At 33.5% G+C, this 20,714-nt stretch overlaps 1 long non-coding RNA gene across 1 annotated transcript; it reads left to right on the top strand.

The window, feature by feature from the left end:
- Window positions 1-8,505: 8,505 nt before the first annotated feature.
- On the top strand, window positions 8,506-11,006 carry LOC112032238 (uncharacterized). Its single transcript, XR_002885070.2, has 3 exons — window positions 8,506-8,927; window positions 9,899-10,041; window positions 10,289-11,006. It is a non-coding gene; the product is annotated as an uncharacterized LOC112032238 (long non-coding RNA).
- The last annotated feature ends 9,708 nt before the right edge of the window (window positions 11,007-20,714 follow it).

Genomic DNA, 20,714 nt, shown 5'->3' with positions numbered 1-20,714 from the left:
AAGCTAACGCCGCTCCTTGTAGGCACAAAATCTTTTAGATCTCAAATGAGCAACTCCAAAGTCCCTAAAACCGTTTTTTAGAGTATTCTTTATATACTAAGTAAAATAAAATAGGAAACCCTAATCACTTGATGGGCTGCTAGGCTGAAAATCCATTTTAGTGAAAATGCATTTCGATTGATCAAAACTATAAGTTTTTGATCAGTCGAAATGAATCGAATTTTCATTCTTGCACACTAAGAAACAAAACCTTGAGCACCTGTCTTAACATACCTATAAAATCTAAAAACTATAACAAGACAAATTTTGATTTACATGTTTGCTCATACAAACTAAGATATTTAAATCCTAACATCATATTTTGTTGGTTATTTTTGTCTTTGGCTTACAATTTTTCTAGTAGGTTCCAACTACTTCAACCGATAAAGCCTGTTATAAAAAAAGAAAAAGAAAAAAAGATCTAGGTTAAAATTCTACGTACACAAAAAATCACTAGGTGTCTTGACCTGATAATAAAAAACTCTAATCGTGCAATCAATACTATAAATTGAAATCTATCATATTTAAAAATAAAAAAGGTAAAAAAATCCAACTTTTAAACACACCTTTAAACCACAAGTGGCAAACCCTAGTTGAATTGGATCTTTTTTACTTTTTATATTTCCTTTAAAAAAAGAAAAAGAAAAAGACACCTTGTGCATATTTGTACTCAAACTTTTGTGCGTGAGTGATCTTGTTTGAAACCAAATCCCTCAAGTTGCATAAAGTTGCATACTATGCCTCTTACATACAGATCAGTAGTTCATTTGTGGGGTTTACACTAGTGTGAGATGGTATTACATGCAATCATTACACAAGATAATCAATAGTTACATATTAGTATCTTATGTTAGAAAATCATGTATAATATTAGTATCTAATGTTAGAAAATCATATATAAGCAATCGCCTCATGACCTCCCCAAAATCATATATAATATTAGTATCTAATATTAAATTGCCCCTAATAACACATACATAAAGCCCCTTTACTCGAAGAAAGAAACAAATATTATCGTACTAGTTATTGTCTTTTCATAGTAGGCGCACTCCTGTTTGGTTAGAGTATTGGTGTTTTTTTGTTTTCAAAACAATGTGAAAACAGTCATCAAAAAAGTGAATTCAAAATTTGCTTTCAAATTCTTATAATACAAAAAGTGTGTTTGTCACCATGTTTTCAGGTTAGTTTTTTAGGGGTTGAAAACACAAAAATTGTGTTTGGAACTATAACTCAATTTTTTAGAATAATGCGAAAATTTTCTGACAAAAAGTCATGGAGAGAGAGAAATCTCACAATACCCAAATTGATTCATGAACACACCCAGCACCTAATCTGTTTTTTCAACACGCCTAAACCAAAACCACCCCTCTTATCTTAATGAAATCACTTTCTACCTAATTAGATTTTAGGTAATCTTTAAGAGACCAATGAGACACTGCCACCTCACCACCTAATCTCTTTTGTTTCCTTTTAATTTTAACTCATTTTAAAACTAATAATATCAAAATCCTAAACCCCATCTCTTCTACAAGTCCATCACGCAGCATGTTGAAGTGTTTAAACATGAACGCATAAAAGACGCAACATCTTAACCCTGCGACATTCGCACTGAACTCATCGAGTCACATGATGACTCTAGAAGTATGCTGACATAGACTTTGGTTGTCATGGACTCGCCGACAATCACAATATCATAGAGATTTGTATGACAATCACATATCATAGTATTGTGTACCTATTTTGTTATTCATACCCATTATTATTTTTCCAATTTAATTATGCTTTCAATCTTGTCATTTAATCTTTCCCCAATTGAGTTGATATCCTAGCTTAGCCACTGGATAGATACATTCGATCCTACTTTAAATTGTTGGGAATATTATCCTAACTTGCTTAGAGAACACTAACTTTTCCTTTCTTATGTTCAATACTTTGATCTTTCCCAGGATAAATTGTCTAACTTTGAAGAATTGAAATTGGATTGGGATGATACCATAAATCAGACATATGATCGATTAAAAGCACAGTTCTCTTGCAAACTAAAAGTCCTCGGGCTGTACAGCAAAGATAGGTCGACAGCATTCCCTTGGGTATTTGTTCAAGGATTGTACAATCTTAAAGAGCTTGGCATCAGTAATTTTTTCTTTGAAGAAATTTGTCCGTGTGGAATTGTCGATAACGAAGGACAATATGTTGAGATGTTCGAACGTTTGACAACTTTATATCTATCTAAAATGCCCAAGTTGATGCATTTGTGGAAGGAAAACTCTCAACAAGGTATGGGCATTCAAAATTTGGAGTCTCTACATGTATCAGAATACGGCAAATTAAAAATATTTAGTGCCATCCTCAATGTATTTCCGAAATTTAAACACTTTGGAAGTATCGAAATGCCATGGGTTGATTAGTTTGGCAACTTCCTCAACAGTCAAAAGTTTGGTCCAACTCAAAAGATTGACGATATATGAATGCAAAAGAATGAGAGAAATAGTCACAAACGAGGGAGAAGGTGAAGCAGGAGATGAGATTTATTTCAATCAATTGAATTATTTGTCGCTTTATGATTTACCCACTCTAGGAAGCTTCTTCCACTTGGGTATTAGCACCATGAAATTCCCAAAACTGGCATTTCTACATGTGAACAGATGCCCGGAATTGAAGATCTTCTTTAATGGAGTCCTAAGCATGCCTAAGCTATTTACTTTTGGACTGGATGGAAACCGTTGGTCGGCACACCAAAGTGATCTGTTCCCGGTGGAAGAAGTGAATACCTTCATAAAAAGATGTTGGGAGAAAAACTATGATCCATGCTTGCGACAACTATTCACTCAGAAGGTATGTTGACTATGTTCTCACGTTTTTATTTTATGTAATTCTTAAAAGCATTTTTGTTGGAGTTAAGACAAGGAAAGTGACATGATGCGAACCCAATGGTCACATATCCTAAATCCCAAGGCAACATAACGTTAATAATATATAATATGTATAACATTTGCAATTGTTAGTATACTTTTTCACTACTGGTCGTTAAAAGGTGCAATGCACTGGAACGTGAATTCAACTAGTTTTAAATTAGTTTATTTAATATTGAGTTAGTTTATACATTAAAACAATAGTGAATTCAACTAGTTTTAAATTAAAAGATAAAAGAAAAAGTTATTGACAAACACACGTGCCACTTTGGCAATCAGTTTTTAGAAGGCTTTTTGTGGAATAATTTGCTTCCGCTGCCATGTATTATGCTTTTGCTTGGCAAGTTGAATCCAAATAAATAAGCTACACATTTATTTTTCATATATTTATCTACAGACATGCACATATGGTATACATTTTTTTTTCTTTATTTTATAAGTGTTGGAGTTTTGTTCTCATACTAACCATCTAGCTGACATAAATAAATTTTCATTTTATATATGAACTCATTTTTCTTTTACGGTGATGAAGTGCTCATTTCTCCTATATATTTTTTACACAAGCATATCTCACTCGTTTACAATGATATAGAAACACTAATTTAATCTTCTATTTTTTTGGGTTTGACAAAAAAAATATTCTTATTTTTGTTCTTGAGGAATTTGGTTAGAAAAGACTTGATATTTGTTCTTGTGCTTGTTGGATCTTCTGACTTAGGTATCAATTGCATTTATTATTGTATATAAGAATGAGATTGTTGATTAGATCATGATCTAGTGTTATGTTGTTTTGGGATTAATTTTCTCATTCATCTCTTTATTTTTTTTGGATTAGTTTTCGTTTGGGGCATTAATTTGATCCTTTTTTTTATTGTAGACCAATGCAAGCACAAGTGAGGCCGGAGAGGAAAATGATGTTGATGACTTGGATGACGACTCAATGTGAGATTCAAGTAAGGGGAGACTGGAAAACGCTGGCGATAGCTTTGGACGATGACTCATTAATATTCAATTAAAAATGGAGAGAAAAATACTTGAAATGACTTCGAGAATGATTCAAAGGAAGATTGATCTTTTAATTTATTAATGATTGATTTCTAGAACAATATAACTTTGATTGTTGAACAAGTGATGTAGTGCTTTTTGTTTTTGGTTGTGATGTTAGAGTTTAGACATTATTGGATGGACCAAAAAGTTCGCTTGAATGTATTGGTGTGTTACGGATAAGGATGAGACTCATAGACTCATAGTAGTTTGGTTATGGGGCTTTGGAGATAAGACAAGGCTATTATATAGTCCAAGAAATCATATGAATTTTAATTAGTGAAACTGTAGTTTCATAGACAAATTGACGGATTGCTTTAATCAAGTAGTGAATTTTGTACTCATCCTTGCTCATTTCTAAGAGGTGAAAACCATATAGCAGGATCCCTAGCTCATATCTAAGGAGTGAGAAACAAATATTCAGCAAAAAAAAAAAAACAAACAAACAAATGTGAAAAACAAATACTAAGCATTGAGACACATGGTTAGTATGCTTATATTTATTTATTTTAGATGAAGTTACTGGGGATCATACCTTAGAATTGAGACACAACAAAGGTTGATCGAGTTGCTGTTAGGCCAAAAAAACAATTGTGAGAATTGAGATTAAGCTGTTAGGATGTGAATTTCATCATTGGTCTCAGTGAAACCCATGTTAAAAAATGGTTAAGTAGTACAAGTAGAGGCCACCCCATTCAATTAAGTTGGTTTTGATGCCTAACACTATCCCAAGTTTGTACCCTATCTTCTTATTACTTAAATAATTGGTCTTTACACTCTTAATCAAGATGACAATAGCAAAAATTCTAAGAACGTAATGTTTTAAATGACATAGAATAGTGCCAAATTTTAATACAATGTAACAAGGCCTTTAGTAGGCATATCGGCATATTGCTACTCAATGCTTATACAACACGAATAGTGAAACACTTACCTACAACACATTTTTCCTTTTACTAACAACCTAGTTATATATTAAATATGTGTTTACTATTTGTACTTACACAATGCAATGAGACCTTCTATAAAATGTGGGCTCATGGATGGAGCTATATATAGACTAGATGGGGGTAATGGCCCCTCTAAAGTGTTGTTGTTGTTGTTTTTTTTTTTTTTTTTTTTTTTTAAATTTTAATATTAGTATATTAATAGGTACTAATTTTAGTAATTTTGTTCAATAAAATTACACTTTGCCCTCCTTTAACAATGCCATCAATTTTTTTAAGAGTAATTTCTAAAAATTAGCAATTTCTAACAATGCCATCAATTTTTTTTATTAGCAATTTCTAAAAATTTTGTAGTTTTATCATTTTCCACCTTTTAAAAGCCATAAAAATTAGTATATTAAATCTAAAACAAAATATACAAGCCCAAAAAAATTAGACCAACAACAAAAATTACCAATAATAAAGCTAAAAAAAATTAAGCCCGATCAACCTATGTTACCCAAAACAAACAACTTGACCCCTTAAAAAGTTTTTAATAAAAAATTGTTAGTGGTAAAGTAGTAAAGTCAAAGGCCAAAAACGCTGCACACAGCGAGCAACAAAGCTACTCCCTAACTTCAAGTTTTGACTCTGTCCCTATGTAGGCTTATACCATGGCAACAACACTTTCCTTAAGAATGAGTGCACCCAAATCCCTATTTAGCCCCTTCCTTAAACCATTAGTTCTTCACTGTTTTTATGTTCTGTTGATATGGTATTTGTTCTTATAATATTTTTTTGAAATTAATTTCTGAAGATGTAGATGCTATTGCAACCATATTGCCTTGAATAAATTAATAAAACCATGAAACTTATTGTAGCACTTTTTCCTGTAAATACAATTTCAAGTGACAAGAGTACATAAGTTGGCAACTTGGCAATAGCAGTGGCAGTTGCAGTGGAAGACTGGAAGCTAAAAATGAAGCAAAGGCGCGTGCTAGCAGCAGCCATCAAAAGCAAGTACTAATGGGGTAATTTCACCTTGAAGTAGAGATCACTGGCAGCTTCATGTTCTTCCAAAAATAGCGACCATAAAAACTAGTTGGTCAGTCAAATTGAATGAAAGTTAACAGGCAGAATCAATAATGATTTTAAGATTTTAGTTTGAAGGGTTATCTTTAACTTGTCTTGTGTCATGAAATTGAGAGGAGCAATATCATTCGAATTTGGGTTTAAGGTTCAATAGTAGTGACGTTGAAGGGCACTCATTACCGATTTGGGTTTCAAATGGGGAAGAGGATCCATATTATTTGGGTTGGGTAATGCACACATTAGGTACATAGAGACAAGAAAACAAAAGAGACTAGACAAAGGAACCAATTATACTCATTTTGAAAATTTAGTGGCTAAAAGCGCTCATTTAAAATTTTAGGAACTATAAAAGCACTCATTATGTAAACATTATGGAGCAAAAGTGTTTTTTTTTTTTTTTTTAACATATATAATATAGTTTTTGACAAATAATGAGAAAATTGAGTCATTTTTTAAAAAATTTTAGAGTCTAAGGTCTTGCTTATATTATATTATATAATATAATTTGATCTTAATTAAATAAATATCAGAACTAAAACATCTGCCTCCATGCTTTGTGGTTTAAGATGTAAATTTTGAAAATTGTAGGTGTAAGTTCAAAAAGGGTATACAACACCTTTGAACGTTTAGACCCCAAATAACACAAATACCAATTCAAGCTTTATATCAAACAATTTATGTGCGGAATATGATAACAAGCTTATAACAGAATTGATAGAACAATCTAAGCCAAATATAAACGCATCCACAGCAGTAAATATAAGGCAAATGTAAAGGGAAAGAAGATGCAAACACACGGACAACACACGATGTGTTATCGAAGAGGAAACCAAAGTCCTCGGCGTAAAACCTCTCCGCCGCCCTCCAAGCGGTCAAATAATCCACTAAAGAATGTAGTTGGGATACATGAACAGCAGAAGACCCTCCAAGCCTAATCTACCCAAGTACCTAAGCCCTCCAAGCTTCTTGCTCTAACGAGGTTACGCCGAACCTATTTCTTCTCTAGCTTCCCGGATTCCGCTACTTGACCATAGCATCAACCAATGTATATTGGTTCCTTTCCAAACTGCTTCCCAAAGCACCAAATGGACCTTCTCACAGACGTGGGTGTGGTGAGACAAGGGTTTGGTAAATGACCTCTTAAGGGTATGACAATGGAGAGGAAGAGAGTAGAGGAATTTGTAGAGTCTCTTTAGATGAAGATTGGGGATGAATCAATCTTGTATTTCTCTAGGGTTTTCTCTCACAAAATTCTCTCTGGAAGCTCTCACAAAATGATGGGTATAAGGGTGTATATATAGTAGGGTGAGAAGGGAATGCAAAACGTCAGTTTTTGCCAAACAGGGCAAGTTGGCGACTTGAACTCGTGGCTTGGCCAAGTCGAGAAATCAAGTCGCGACGTAACGGCCTGGCCAGACTGAAACTTTTGTCCTGTAGCGTGACAGCTGGCGCGACCCTTCAGCTTCCCAGTGTGCCTCTCACATGACTCCATTTCGCGGCTTGCCAGTCGCGAACCACCCGCGAGTCCTAGTCGCGAGACTCTGTTTTTCTTGCACACTCTTGAGGTTTTCTTCACATCTTTTCACACACTACCCTTACAATTTTCCCACCTAAATACAGGGTTACTAAGTGCTAAATTACAAGCAAATTGGTCACGGAATAAAGCCAATTAGATGGTTGATTAAATTCAACCTTACAGTAGAGGCTGAAAAATATTTGCCAATGTGGTGTGATTGGGGTGTGACTCTGATAGATCATATTGTTTTACAGCTCATGCTTTGTCTTCACTTCCATTGTTTGCATAGTCCTTTGTCATAAATATAGTAGATATGTTGTTTGATTTCTTTATTTTCATTTGTCCTTCTTCTTTTCTTTTGAACGTTTTTGGAATATATGTGTTCTTAATTATATTTTATATTTTATAAATATGCTTGTTTTAAACAACTTCCCATCCTATCATTAAGCCTTCAGACTTAAATTAAATGTTTTAATGTTGGGGTACATCATTGCTAATGGATAGCCCTACTCACGTGATGGCTGGTTTAAGGTAAATAATGGATGGGGCTATATTTTTCTGATATTGAAAGAGTTAGGGTCTATTGGATTGAGGAGAAGAAAAAGTGATGAGAAGATATAAAAGAGTTAGAGTGATAGAAAAGTAAAGGATAAAAATAAATAAATAAATAAATAAACTTTTTTATTTAATTGAGTAGAAAAATGGAGATAGAAAAAGTAGTTTATATAAATTTACTTTTATACTCCTGCAATTTGTTTTATTTTTCTTTATTATTACATTACATTATATTATATATGACAATTATATAGGAGCCATCCATCATTTGGTTAAAAAATAAAATACCACCATTGATTCAAAAAAGTTTAAAGGAAAAAAAAAGCTATTGTTAAACAGAAAAACAACCGTTGAGACTTGATTAAAAATAAATAAACACTTTGAGAGTATCGAAATGTCATGGCTTGATTAATTTACCAACTTTCTCAAAAGTCAAAAGTTTGGTTCAACTCAAAGAATTGACTTTATATGAATGCAAAAGAATGAGAGAAATAGTCACAAATGAGGGAGAAGGTGAAGCGGGAGATGCAATTTGTTTCAATCAATTGAAATATTTGTCGCTTCTTGATTTACCCAGTCTGAGAAGCTTCCACTTGGGTAATTGCATCATCAAATTCCCATCACTGGAAAATCTAACTGTGATTGGATGTCCGGAATTGAAGATCTTCTCTAAAGGAGTCTTAAGCATGCCGAAGCTAAAGGAAGTTGGACTGGGCAAAAACTATTGGTTGGCAGTCCGAAGAGGAGTGTCATGGGAGGAAGATGTTAATATAGCCATAAAAAGATATTGGGAGGAAAACTATGATCATTGATCCATGCGTGCGACAATTATTCACTGAGAAGGTAATGTTCTAACGCTTTTATTTTATGTAATTCCTAAAGAAAAAAGTTGACCGAATGCTCTTTGAGCATTGGTTTAGAAGGTAATTTTAGAAATATTAAAAAGCTATAAAAAAAAGTCAATTTTGATGCATATTTAACCATCAAGTGTTAACAAATAAAATGCTAAATTAGAGGATTTGTCAAAGAGATTATAATTAATTTAATTAAAATTTGTGTAAAGAACATCAAATCTAATTCAATCGGAATTTTTTTAATAGTGGATTGCTTTATATTAAAAAATAAATAAACAGTGAGTTTTACTTAGTTCTATGTTACAAAGATGAAAGAAAAAGTTGTTCACAAAAGCACACGCCAGTTAGGAAATCTTTTTTTTTTCTTTTTTTTTTTTCATATTTACCATCTAGCTGACATAGAAATTTTCATTTTATATATGAACTCACTATTTCTCCCCATAAAGTCATCCTATATTATATATAATCAGAAAATGATAAGAGTTTTGATGAAAATATATACTATTTTGGTCCCTACATTTTGGGGTCATTTTCAATGTAATTCTTACTATTTAACTCATTAACAGAAATTACCTACAAGTTGACTGTAAATTAAAAATAACATGAATCAAATTGACTAATATCAAAATATAAGAATTATATTTATAGTAAACCCAAAATGTAAAATCCAAAATAATATTTTTGCCAAGATTATTTTACATAAACATATATCATTTGCTTACACTTATATAGAAACATAAATTTAATTGTCTTATGTTTGTTTCTAAGGAATTTGGTTTGAAAAGACTTGAGATTTGTTCTTTTGCTTGTTGGATTTTCTGACTTAGGTATCAATTACATGTATATTTGGAATTTATTTTCTCTTTCGTCTCAGGTTGTTTTTGGATTAGTTTTTTGTTTAAGCCATTAATTTGAACTTCTGTTATTGTAAACCGTTAATTTGAACTTCTCTTGTTGTAGACCGATGCAAGCACAAGTAAGTACAGAGAGGAAAATGATGTTGAAGACTTGGAGGGTGACTCAATTTAAGATTTAAGTGATATGGGAAGGAAAATGCTGTTGATGACTTGGAGGATGACTCAGTAAGATTCAAAATGTGTGAGGTGATGGTTTATTTTATTTTATTTATTTATTTATTTATTAATCTTAGATAATTAAAATATATAACAAAAAAAGTCATAATGGTAGAATTTAGTTAAATAGGTTGACATGTGACAAGTTTTTATTAGTAGTATATAAAGTGAAATAGAAAAAATGAGATAGAAGATTTGAACTTTCACAAATGATATTTTTTTTTCCCAACCTTTATGTATATTAATAATTTTGTCTATTTTCTTATTGTCAAATCAGGGAGGAGCTAGCTAGGATATGGGTGTTGGATTTTGTAGAGCCTAGTTGTGCTTAATGCAAATTATGATTCGACCTGAAATAAAATTGTTACAGTTTTTAATGAGAGATTTTCTGAAACTTAGTTCATGGAGCAAAGACTTGGGCCTATAGGATAGAAAAACTGTTGTTTTTGGATATTAGGATTTGGTTTTATTTTGAGAGAGAAAATTGTACTGCTGCAACTTGTAATGTTTTCCTGAGAATAGTGAAATTCTTGCAACTCCGTAAACGTAAACAAACTACCGAACTATTGAAGCTGATGATGATCCAGGTAGAGCTTAGTCCACAGAACTAAGTCTGGTTCAACAGAAATAAAGAAGAAGAGAGATTGGCTTATCCATCAAACGTTTCAGGCTTATTCATCAAACGCATCGTTTCATTAAAGTAATGCGCACCGTTTTACTTAGAAATACCACTACAGGAAACCAAACGATGTCGTCTAGCAGAGAGAGTATCAAATGACAGTTGAACTTGGCGGGAATGGCAGTTATGCATTACTGGGTTTGTTCCTAAAATCACGGGGCTAGTGAAGATTTGTACTATATAGTGAATGACAGTTGGATCTTAATCTATTCTGTTATAGTGAAGATTTGTACTATATATAGAGAGAACAATCACACAGATGTAATTAAGCATTCAATTCAGATTTTTCATTAATAAAGATTTTCCTTTCAATCTCTCTCTCTTCCTCTTGCTTTCTCATTTTCTCTCTGATTCTCACTGATCTTCTTGGTTCACAATCTTGCTTCATTACAAAGATCACAGAGTTAGAATTTTTTCATGAACCACGTAAATATTGTCTTATGTAATTGTTTTTACATATTTGAGAATTTCGTGTATATTTCCTTCAATGGGGAATAAATTATCATATAGGATATAAGCTCATGAGGCTCCATTGCTGCAACAGATTCACTACACATGGCTTCCGTGAGCGGAGGTTGCTTCAAATTGTTGCAGCTATGGTTCAGACATGCAATCCTCTTCATGCTAATCACAACTTCTGTTTGATCTCTGAAGAACAGTATTTACAAAAGAAATTCCTTGGAACAAAATCTAGTTGGCATTTGGATTTTACAAAATAAAAGAAGAGAATGATACATGAAATCAGCTTGATTTTGAAGGTAGCTTAGAAGCAAAGATTCATTTTAGAAATGAATACCATTTTTCTGATGTGATATATTTTTCTCAATGCTTCTACCAACTGGGTTGTTCCTGCCTTAAACCATTAGTTCTTTACTGTTTTTATGTTCCGATTCATTGATATGGTATTTGGTCTTATAATATTTATGAAAACTAATTTGTGGGGATTTAGATGCTATTGCAACCATTTTTCCCTGAATTCATTAATAAAAACCCTGAAACTTACTGTAGCACTTTTTTCAGGAATTACAATTTCAAGTGACGAGAGTAAATAAGTTGGCAGTGGCATAGGAAGCTAAATGAATTAAGCAAAGGCGTGTGCTAGCTGCAACCTTCAAAGCAAGTACCAATGGAGAGCCTAGTTTCGAAAAGCCCCATTGAAAGATTCGTTTCCTTTTGGAAATCAAAGTATGGCTACTGAAATGCAATTTCTGATTTGTAAATGGCTGGCCAGAGAGTTCCGAGGGACTATTGTGAATGAGAAGCTTTATTTGCGTTACTAATCATTAGAAATTTAGAACTGTAATATGTTGTTCCTCGTTACAATGAAGTGGTTAGTTTTGGTTAGCAGTTAACAGTTAACACAACCATTGTTAGACTATGGGCCTCATTCGTGAGTGTAGGATGAAAGCTGAGAATCACACTAAACGAGCCCAACCCAACGAACCTGGGAGTTGGGACAAAAGGATACACAAACCTTATAATTTAAGTTTTTGTAATAAATTAAATTTTATAATTTCAAAAGTAATAAATAAATCTTGAGGTTTGAAAGTTAATAAAATAAATCCTTCACTCATATTAAATCCCAAAAACAACATAATTTCACTTAAATGGTCAAAGATTAAATTTGTTTTACTTCTTTAAAATGTAATTTTTTTTTCCCTTTTATATGGGTCCAATTAGAGCATACATTAATAGTCTATTTTTTTATTAAAAAAAATTGTGGAAATTTGAAAAAGCTTTCCAAAAAGTTTGATGATTTTTTTTAAAAATTTTTTATAAAATATTTTCTAAAACGATTCACAACTCATTTTTTCTTATTATTATATATCATTAATTCTATAATATTAATTTTACTATATAATACAAAGTACAAAAGTGGAGCAATTTCACCTTGAATTCCTAAAATCTAAGCTATCAAGTTGTAATGAATGGATTGAATTTTATTACATCATTAATAACTGTAAGGACCAAATTTGGGTTCCTTGCCCACTGTGTGAAGGGTTTTAGGTCCAAAAAACCCAAAATAATGAATTTGTAGAGAATGAGTTGAATACTAGGCCTTAGTTGATCAAATAAACACTACAATGGATCCAAATGTTAAGAGAATGGATAGAAAAAGGTTTATATTGAAGACAAATTGACCTCGGCTAGGTTCGAGATGGGCTTTTCTTATATATTTCTCTCAAATTCAACTACAAGCTTGGTTTTTAGATGTTACAATGTTTTCCCTTATGAATTTTCGACCCCCCCTTCTTGTCACCACCATCTCCTTATATATTCTCCTTCTTTCTCATCTCCACCCTTCACGTGCATGCAAGATGGTCGGTCTTAATACTTGTCCCATTAGCACCTTCCACCCATTTCCATTTAGTAGCTGTAAGGCTGAAATATACTGTTCATGTATTATCTCTACATTAATGCGGCCAGGGAGTTAGGTGTAGTGCATTTAATACAGAGGTAGCAGCTTTTATAGATATTTGTTGCCTTCCTCTACTCCTCTCCTATCCAATCTCTGACTTTTAAGCGTGATGCAACCTGGTAGGATGTTCAGGACGGTAGAACATTCCTACTGATCTCGGATTTACATTTTTGATATGACCTTTATTCTCAGACATCTTTTGGACTATCATGTACAATCTTTATCTCTTCCTCTTTTACCATTCCCATAATAATGTTATTTGACCATCCTCGGACAAGTAAATATTTTTGGGCTGGGCCATAGGCCCAATATATACAATTTCAACAATACCTTCTGGCTATCTAGCCCCCACAATAACTTAAATAAATATTCAAAAAATAATAGTTAAAGGTTTTTTTAATATATTAATGATATTGTAAAATTTAATTCATCCATTTCAAAATGGAAAAATAGAATTTAAGATATTTCAAGTTGGAGTTATTCCAAAAAAAAAAAATACAAACTTTCCCTTACTCCTTTTGTTATTCTCTATAATTATTTTACTTGGTCTAATATTTAAGAAAATTTTCTAAAAACGTGAAATTTTTTACAAATTTATTTACGGAGAGCTGATGTGGCATCGAGGGTTTACTTATTTGGTTGAATTAAAAAAAATAAAATCCACTGGACATAACGGAAAGCACATCAATGATCAATCCTTTGAAGACTGCTTGTACTTTGTCTGTCTCCTTAGCTTGTAGTATATTGTAGCATCTCTCTCTTCTTTTTAAATATATATATATATATATGCTGTAAGTCTTATTAGGTAACAGCAGTCAAATCAACCTGAATTATAACAACTTGAATTATAGCAGAGATGTGTAATTGAAGATCTTCCATCACGCTAGAAAACTTGTGACATAAATTACATATTTAACGAGGTTGTAAGCAACATAATTATGTTTGTTTTCACTCGTCACATGCAATGAATCATAGATCTACAAATATAAATTAATCAATTTTTTTTTTTTTTTTTTAAAGTTGAAAAAATATACTAGTTGCAAATATGTCCAAATGTTGTGGATGCAGTGTGCTTGTCCGAATTGTATTTGGTTGTTTCCTGCAGCTTTGCCTTGAACCCAATTCTAATTTTCGTTTATAATTTATAATTAAGGGGACAAGTTGATTAGTTTTGTGTATGACAGCTAATCAGCCTAATCTTAAGTTTTTGGTTGCCAGTAGCCTTGTACGCAGAAGGTAACAATTATTTAGGGCCTATTTGGTTGGTTAGTTTGAGAAATGTTGTTTGGGTGTTTTTGATATACGTGTAGATAAAAAAATATGTTGAAATATATGTAAGATTGTTTAAAAGGTATGAAAATGTGTTAGAACTTACTTTCCAAACAGAGACTAAGACAAGTTTTTTTTTTTTTTTTGATACGGGCCTAAGGCAAGTTTGTTGTTTTATTTTATCTGAGTTCTGACAGCTAATCTTTATTATTGGATTCCTAAACAGAAGATTAGGACTGATTTATAATTAATGGACAAGTTGATTGATTTTCATGTCTGTAAGCTAATCTTAAGTTTGGTATTAGGAGCTAATCTTTATTATTAGATTTCTAAACAGAAGATTAGGACTGATTTATAATTAATGGACAAGTTGATTGATTTTCGTGTCTGTAAGCTAATCTTAAGTTTGGTATTAGGATGGGGTTAGGTTAGCAGTCTTTTCAAGTCATTTCGAGTCTGTAACACTTTTTTTTGGGTTTAATATACCCCCACCCATATTAAACACCGAAGACAACATCATTCTAATTAAATTGGCTGATATTAACATTATAGGTTTTAAATATAATTTTCTCTTTTATTTTTTATAATTAATTCTATATAATTTTCTCTTTTATTTTTTATAATTATTTCTATAATTAGAATTTTACATAATACTATAAATGAAGGGTCATGCTGACGAGTGCTCTTAGAGCACTAGTTAAAAATCCATTTTAGAAAAGTTTTGACATTACTTTTATGGAAAATGAAAAAAGCTATCAAAATATTAATTTTTTTTCTTTTTTCATAAAAACTCTCTTTAACTGGATTCCTAACGAGTGCCCTAAGCATTTCCCATAATAAATGAAACAAGTCATTCATAAAAACAATAGAGTTTGTCTTGATAAAAAAACTTATTCATATTTGCTTGTTTATATATAAACAATCTAAACTTGAGCCTTAGTTTCAAGCTTATTTAATAAATGAGCTAAGTCCAAGAAAAAGAAAAGAAAATCATGATAAAAATGCTTGTGAACATTAGGACTCGATACAAAATGAAAGCTCAGATTTGTGTGAAAACACAAGAGTTGTCTATACTTCTAATTAAAAATTACGACTAGATTGCTTTTACTCTAAATTATCTAAATGCGGAAATAAGAGTAAATGAAGCGCAATCAGCCGACACTACTTTAGTGCATAAATAAGAATAACAAACAATAAAAGTAAAGTGCAAGAGTAAGGGAAGAGAGATGCAAACACAAGATAATACGGCGATGTGTTATCGAAGAAAAAATCGAAGAACTCGGTGAAAAACCTCTCTGCCACCTTTCAAGCGGTAAATCAATCTACTAGACAATAAATTGGGATACACGAATAGCAAGAGACTCTCCAACCCTAATCTACCCAATGTACTTAAACCTTCCAAACTCCTACTCCAACACGGCTTTTTGGAACCGTGTCTTGTCTAGCTTTTTGGATCCCGTAATACGCTCAATTGCATCTGCCAAGCCTTACCGGCTTCTTTTGGCAAATCTCCAAAGCTTCCCAAGCTCAAAACACTCTCTACACTCTGAATAGGTGTGGGTTGTGTTTAGGTACAAATCTCCTCTCAAGATATGACAATGGGAAAGGGAATGAAAAGATGCTAGAATGATTTCTCACTAAAGATGTGTAGCTCTCTCTCTAAAAGATGGGCGTGTGTATGTGTGTTGTAGAAAATCTATCTAGGGTTTTTCTCTCTGAATGGTCTCCTTACAATTTGTAGGTAATGAGGGTATATATAGTATGTGCGAAGGGTAAGAAAGTCACACTTAAAAATCTTCCAGACAGAGAGTCTCGCGGGTATCTCGTAGGAAGGCCTTACCCATACAATATTCGCAAAATTGACAGCCTAGCACGACTCTTCAGCTTCCAGTCATGTGCTTCTCATATGCCCTTTTGTTCCCTTCTCACAAACTTCTTACAAGCTAGTCACGAAATGCACTGATCTTCATGTAAGCTTGAGTCTTCACCAACTTCATATTACACCCAATACAATAAAATCCCACAAAATACAAAGAACAAAATTAAAGCAATTACAACACTTTTTGTCATGGAATAAGCCAACACTAATGTTATGAGAAAAATCATAACTTAACACAAACTCTTAATTTCATTAGTCCACTCACAAAAAATACTCACATATGCCCATAAATTATTTTGAGCCCACATAAATATTCCCCATATATATTACCCAAATATTCTCCATGTTATTGGCCTTCACAAATATTCCATGCACAAGCCCATAAATTGCCTTGGGCCTTCTCACAAATATTACCCATTATAGCACACATATTATCCAACTTGGGTTTTCATAAAAATACTCACCATATTGCTACCATATTAAGCCACAAAATTATACCATCTCTATAAAAAGCCTAAAAGCATTTACCTTGTGGGAAAAATCCAAAAGGCCCAACAAAACCCTCTCTAAAGTCTGTTACGATATGACATCTCTAAAGCCCATTACTAAAGCCCGTTACGATACAACATCAGTCCGTTACAATACGGCATCTCTAAAACCCGTTACAATATGGTACTTCTAAAAGTCTGTTACTACACGACAATATTTTTACAAAATCCTGCAAAGCCCAAATACTAATTTGGCACCTATTTTACATAAACCCAAATGCTATTTTGGCACATACTTACAAAACTCAAATGTTATTTTGACACTTGTTTTGCATATACTAAATCCCTCACTCATGGGAAATATAATTATTCATCCCTTAAGAAATACCTTTTTTACAAGATTTATAAAAGCCCATGTATATCATCCATGGTAAAACTATTCATTTTGTAGGGATAACCAAGCCCAAAGAAGCTTAATTACAAAGCCCAGCTGGGCCAGCCCAGCTCACACACAAATTCCAGTAGTTAAAGATCACGTAAGCTGGCCAACCAAATTTCAGCACGATTAAACAGCTAGAGCCCTTTCCCATCAAGTCCTAACTTATCCAATCAAATAAGAAGAGGACACATGTCCATTAGGGGTAAAGCCCTTCCTTCACAATCTGAAATTCCATCATTTCTCATGTGACATAAAACTGAAGGTGATGTAATAGAAAGCTGGGAAGCTTCGGCCAACTACCACTTCTTCTCCAACCTATCCGATCAAGAACCAGGAGCAGCCATGACCAGGCCATTAAAGCTTTTGAAACAACTTGAAATCAATTCATTTTCATACTAAAAACGTGTATACTCTCGTTTATGGACCAAGCACATGAACCTTAAATGGGGAAAATTAGGAAAATGTGGTTTAAAGGGCATCAAAGGGATCCCAGCAGAGTTCCCGGCAAGGGCTCCAAGATTGACACCTAGCTTGGGGTGATACAATCTGCCCTAGGGAGCTCTGATTCTAACAATAGCATAACCAAGATCATTAGCCTAAAGCATGCTTTAATCCCATCAGCCAAGGCCAATCAACATTCAATGCTAAGTCAGAATCCTAGCTGTTATTTCCCAAAATAGCAAGAACCTTCTAAAAGTTAAGCTTACCACTCTTAACTAAAATCCTAGGAACGATTCTCTAAGGATTTTATAAAGATTGAGAAAGATTTAGTAGAGATTATTTGCTAATTACTCCCTAAAAAAACCAAATATAAATGGAACTCTCCATTAGTGCTTCAAATGGGAGGAGGCGGCCGGAGGGGGGGGGGGGGACACTAGGAGATACCCCAAGTGTGCTTCAAATGGGAGGAGGCGGCCGGAGGGGGGGGGGGGGACACTAGGAGATACACCAAGAAAGGACCCTTCCTTAACCCCTCTATTCAAGCCTCCTCTAAGTTTTGTAAAAGTCACTGAGTTCTTAGTTTCAAGCTTAGAAACTAAGTTCCCTAACTGCTAGCTCATAAACACTCCTCATAGCTTTGCTCATAAACACTGATCTACCCCCAACAGAAAGCCCCAACAGCTTTACTATACACTCTTACTCATTACTCATACTCACACTACTCACAAATGACTCTCTTTACTCATTACTCACTATATTCATGAGCATGTCTTGACACCATAATGATATTGATATGCTAGCTGGGATCTCTCTCTCTCTCCCTTCATCTCACACTAAGTTTTCCTCATTATTTGTTATAATTAAGGCTGTCTATGACCCCCCTGGACCCGACAAACCACTCGAAACCCGATCATCTTCACCCGAAACCACCTGATCAAAGCTAGGTTTTGGTCAGACGTGGGTCGTCGGCTCAAGAACCCAAGCCCATCGGTTCGAGTTGCGGGTTAGCTATCTGAGAAACCGACGAACCCGACCCGCACGATGAGCTCTTCTTCCCTCATCGAAAATCATGAGTTTCAACCAAAAACCGATAAGTCCAAAGACTCTAAACTCTTCGTCTGACGATATAGGTATATTTCGGCGAGATCCATCAAGATCTCGGCTTGATCTTTATAGATATAGGAAAATATCGGCCATATCTTGTTAGATCTGACTAGATTTGACAAGATCCGAAAATATTTCGGCCAAAATCTAGCCAAATTTCTCTCCACTCCAGCGAACTCGAAACCGACCGAAATGGACCCGAAACCGATACGACTCGAACCGGCAGACCCGAAACTCTGGCTGGGTCGGTTACGGGTCTAAATTGTGTCCACCTGATGCAGTCAGGTCAAGTCTGGGTTGGGCACAAACCCAATCCGGCCCAACTCGTGGACAACCTTAGTTATAATGGAACCTATGATATTTACTTATTCATTTACTATTGATGATTATGATGTAATTGTTACTATATAATTTTTCCCTCATATTGTTGTATTAGAAGACTCTTCTCCAGAGCTAACGGATGATAAGTCTGAAAATGTAGATATTTCCCTTAATTTATAAAATAGCTAACAGTTAAAGGTTTATTCTTTTTTATCTCATTTTACTGCCGGGACATTTTATTGCTAAGCCAGTTTACTATAGAAACACTTTACTGCTAGGCTATTGTCTGAGAAACACTTTACTGCTGGGTTATTTCTTATAGTCTGTTTTTTAACCATGCTAAGGTGTCCGTTGTGGGGATTGTTTATGGGCCACTCTTGCTAGTATAATCTAGGCCCAAGGCATAAAATACAGTGAATTCTTTGGATCTTCACCAATAGCCTTTGGGTCATGCATCAAGCCCATTGTCGAGTTTCAATTTAGACCCTCCAACCCAACACAAATCTTATTTGTCGGAAGGGAAACCTTTTCTCCCTCGACAGACTTTTAAGTAATTAGGAGTTTAGATCACTCATCCAAACCAAATATGCTTGATATAAGCTTGATTATGCACTCGTGTTGAATATTAGGCTCAAAAACTTAATATTAAGCTTGATGTTCAGCTCAAACTTGGGTAAACTAATGAGTTAAGTCATGCTAAGCTAAACTCAATATTTTAGACATTTTCACAAATTTGAGCTCAAACAACATTTATATGCTTAGTTTGAGCATGAACCAATCTTAAATACTCACTACTTAATAAAACTTGGCTCATTTACAACCCTAATTTCTCTCTCTCTCTCTCTCTCTCTCTCTCTCTCTCTCTCTCTCTCTCTCTTATATACATAGAGAAAGTTTGAGAAAGAGAGAGAGAGAGAGATGATTGAATTTTATTACATCGTTAATAATTTATTCATATATTAAAAAATGATAGTACCTGGTAAAATTTAATCCACTTACTTCAAAATAGATCATAGATGGATAGGATTTTATAAATTTTAATTTAGAGTCATCCTAAAAAGTTTAGAGGACTCTAAGTAAGTCCTAGCAAGTCATTTTAAGTAATTAATAATAATAATAAAAAGATCTATGCTAGCTTTTGGAGATTTTGATAATGGACCTAGTTCATTCTGAAGATTAGGAAGTAGCATGAGCTCAATTGAAAAAACTAGGGATTAAACAAAACGCATACCCTAATGAGTCTTGAATGCAAAAAAAATTATATTATAAGATTGTTTCATGTAATGTATTAATGTTTCCTCTCATAAGATGTGGGTCAAATAGATGTGTGGAATACATCAAATATGAGAGAAACATTCCATAAGACAATCTCACAAGATACTTCTCCTCAAATGGAGAGCATAGTTGCAGCTTGTGTCAAAGTTTTAACTCCTATCCATGGCAAGGCACCACACTCTCAATAAATTTGTTTTCTTAACAATACCTATGTATATAGTATAAATCAGTGAAACCACCCTCCTTTGTAGTCCGTAGTCCAGAGTGTGAATGGATTAATAAAAAGTCACAGGTCTTACCTCATTGGAACTCTGATTGCCAAAGGCATGCTTACTTTACTTTCCAGAAAAGTAGTCACTGAGACAAATTTTTATTTTGGTTTGACAATT

This window comes from Quercus suber, unplaced genomic scaffold, assembly GCF_002906115.3.
Source record: "Quercus suber isolate HL8 unplaced genomic scaffold, Cork oak 2.0 scaffold_675, whole genome shotgun sequence".
Lineage (NCBI taxonomy): Eukaryota > Viridiplantae > Streptophyta > Magnoliopsida > Fagales > Fagaceae > Quercus > Quercus suber.
The sequence above is the reverse complement of the archived record's forward strand: the minus strand, read 5'-3'. Positions and strand labels throughout refer to the sequence as shown.